This window comes from Crocodylus porosus, unplaced genomic scaffold, assembly GCF_001723895.1.
Source record: "Crocodylus porosus isolate Cpor-Errol unplaced genomic scaffold, CroPor_comp1, whole genome shotgun sequence".
NCBI lineage: Eukaryota > Metazoa > Chordata > Crocodylia > Crocodylidae > Crocodylus > Crocodylus porosus.
Window position 1 is genome coordinate 1,897,784 of NW_017728913.1, and position 2,420 is coordinate 1,900,203.

General features: G+C 45.7%; 1 long non-coding RNA gene across 1 annotated transcript in view; it reads left to right on the top strand.

The window, feature by feature from the left end:
• LOC109309801 overlaps positions 1-2,420 on the top strand; it is a 6,552-nt gene that overhangs the window by 3,762 nt on the left and 370 nt on the right. The gene's annotated exons all lie outside the window — the stretch shown is intronic.

The following is a 2,420-nucleotide window of genomic DNA, read 5'->3' on the forward strand; positions in this document are numbered from 1 at the left end:
GGCGCCAGGTGGGCGAGGAGCCCCGGGGCCCCAGAGAGAGAACGAGGGCACCCGAGGGGCGAGGGACTATCCAAACGTCCCCAGAACAGCTGCGAGGCTTGGGGCGTGCTGAAGGGGAGGTTTGGAGGCACGCATAGCCCTTAAGGCGGGACGCACATAGATAGTGTTCCAGTCTGGAATAGGGACAGGAACATCAAGACCGTCCACTAGGGAAACTGGCAGCCTCCACATTATATATTTAACCAAAGTCGTGGCGGGCGAGATTCTGAGGGTGCTACGTCACCCTAACGTGATGGTAGGGGGCGCTAGGGGGTTCACGGCCGCTCCTTGCCGCCGCTCCCTCACACACACCTTCCACTGTTACTACATGGTCTATATGAATTCCTGGGATCTGCTCTGTACTTTGTCTGTGCTTTTATGAACTTTAGACATTGTGTATCTTTACTTTAAAGGTTATCGTCTATGTGAGCACTTAGGCCTGCTGGCCTAGGAATGTGCAAGAACTGTTATGCATTTTACAAACAGTTACTGACAGGGGGAAATAAAAAGGATGGTTTATTTAAGTAAACAAAACAGGAATTTAATTGTTGTGTAATCAAGACACAAACAACAGATAAATGAAATGAGAAAAAAGTGGAAACTTCTGAAACATCATGAACTCTGCAAACAGAGGGGGTTCGAAGGGAAGTTCTGTTGTTTCAAAGTTAGCAGAGTTCAGAGAGGGCTCACAACCACAGTGGCCTTCTCTCCTCCTGGCCAGCTGGACGTCTTAGGGACTGCAGAGCTGCCTTTAGGCCAACATTTGTACTGGAGTGATCAAAGGAGCTGTGTTCCTGTCATAAGTTCTTCCCCCTGTCAAGCTGGAAGTCCCTGTGGCTAAAAGCCCCGCTGGCTGACACGTGGTCACAGCAGGCAAAGTTCCCCAGTCATGGCAGAATCTAAACTAACAGACTTTCTGACTGCTGTGCATACTGTGGGGTGCTGAGAAGAGGGGGAGGTAACAGAAGGCAAGAGATAGCTATTGGGAATAGGCAGCATCTAGTTCTCCCACTACTAATGTATGGCTGCTCATCTTGTCCATGAGCTGCTACATCCTCGTATCCATTTGTCCAGTCCTTTCTGGGCCTGTCTACAGCATGCTGGACCATGCTGCAGAGCACCCCATGAACACAGTGCTCTGCCCTCTTACTCCCATTCTGCATTTACTAAATGCCAAAAGTGTAACATAGCTACTTTTTGGAACATGTCCAGTGTGCAACCAACACTTCTGTCAGTCTCAGGCATGCTCATTAGGGCAGCTCTTGGCATGTGTCCCATTGCTGTAACAGCAACCACATTACATATTTTTCCAGCATTTGTAGATCTGGGTATGTGTTTTCATGGCAGGACTTCCTAGTCCAGTGCAATGTGGACATTATCAGCTAAGCATCATTCATTTAAAATAAAGGTCTTTCAGATCAGACAGAACCCTTTCTCCACCAGCAACTGTGCGAGATACCCCTTTCATTTTTGGCCTCTTTGCCCTTCTCGTTTTCTTACCTTAAGTCCTAAGGATTCCTGAGCAGCATTTCCACTATTTTGTAAATGCCTCAACAAGCTCAAATAGTCTTCCGTTGTTCTTTTCTTCTGGACGTCAAGTTCGCCAAATGTTGTGGAGTAATCAATGCCAGTTTTCCCTAAGGTCTCAAAATTACAATTGCCAACCCTATATGGCAACAAATGTAACAAGTACTTAAGTCTTCACTATTCCCAAGGTAATATTTACTGTTTCAAATATAGTTTTAATACCACAGTTTTGGGATATCATCTCCAGATCGTTTTCCCAGTTTGAGGTTCCCTTGCATTTCCTTCTATGACAACGTGACAGGCTCTGTGGAGGAGGGGAAAACTTTGGACATGATACACCTTGCTTTAGCAATGCTCTTGAAACCATCTCTCATGACATTCTCATTAAGAAGCTAAGGAAATACAGACTAGATGAAAGTACTATAAGGTGGATTACCCAACTGGTTGGATCATCATATTCAAGGAGCGGTCATCAAATGGCTCAATATCTAGTTGGGAGGAGGTATCAAATAGGATTCTCCAGAGGTCTGTCCTGGGTCAGGCATTGTCTAATATATTCTTTAATGGTTTGGATGATGGTATGGAGTGCACACTTAGTAAATCTACAGACAAAACCAAGTTTGGTGGAGTAGAAGATACTTCAGAGAGCAGGACTAGGATCCAGAATGACCTGAATAGAAATGGTTCACAATCAATCAGATAAGAGCCAACAAGATCAAATGCAAAGCCCTGCCCTCGGGAAGGAATAACTGCATACACAAATATAGGCTATAGTACTGCAGAGAAGGTTACAGTACAAAGGGGTGTCATGTTAAACTCATCTGACCCCACAGGCCAAATGAGTGGTGCCAAGC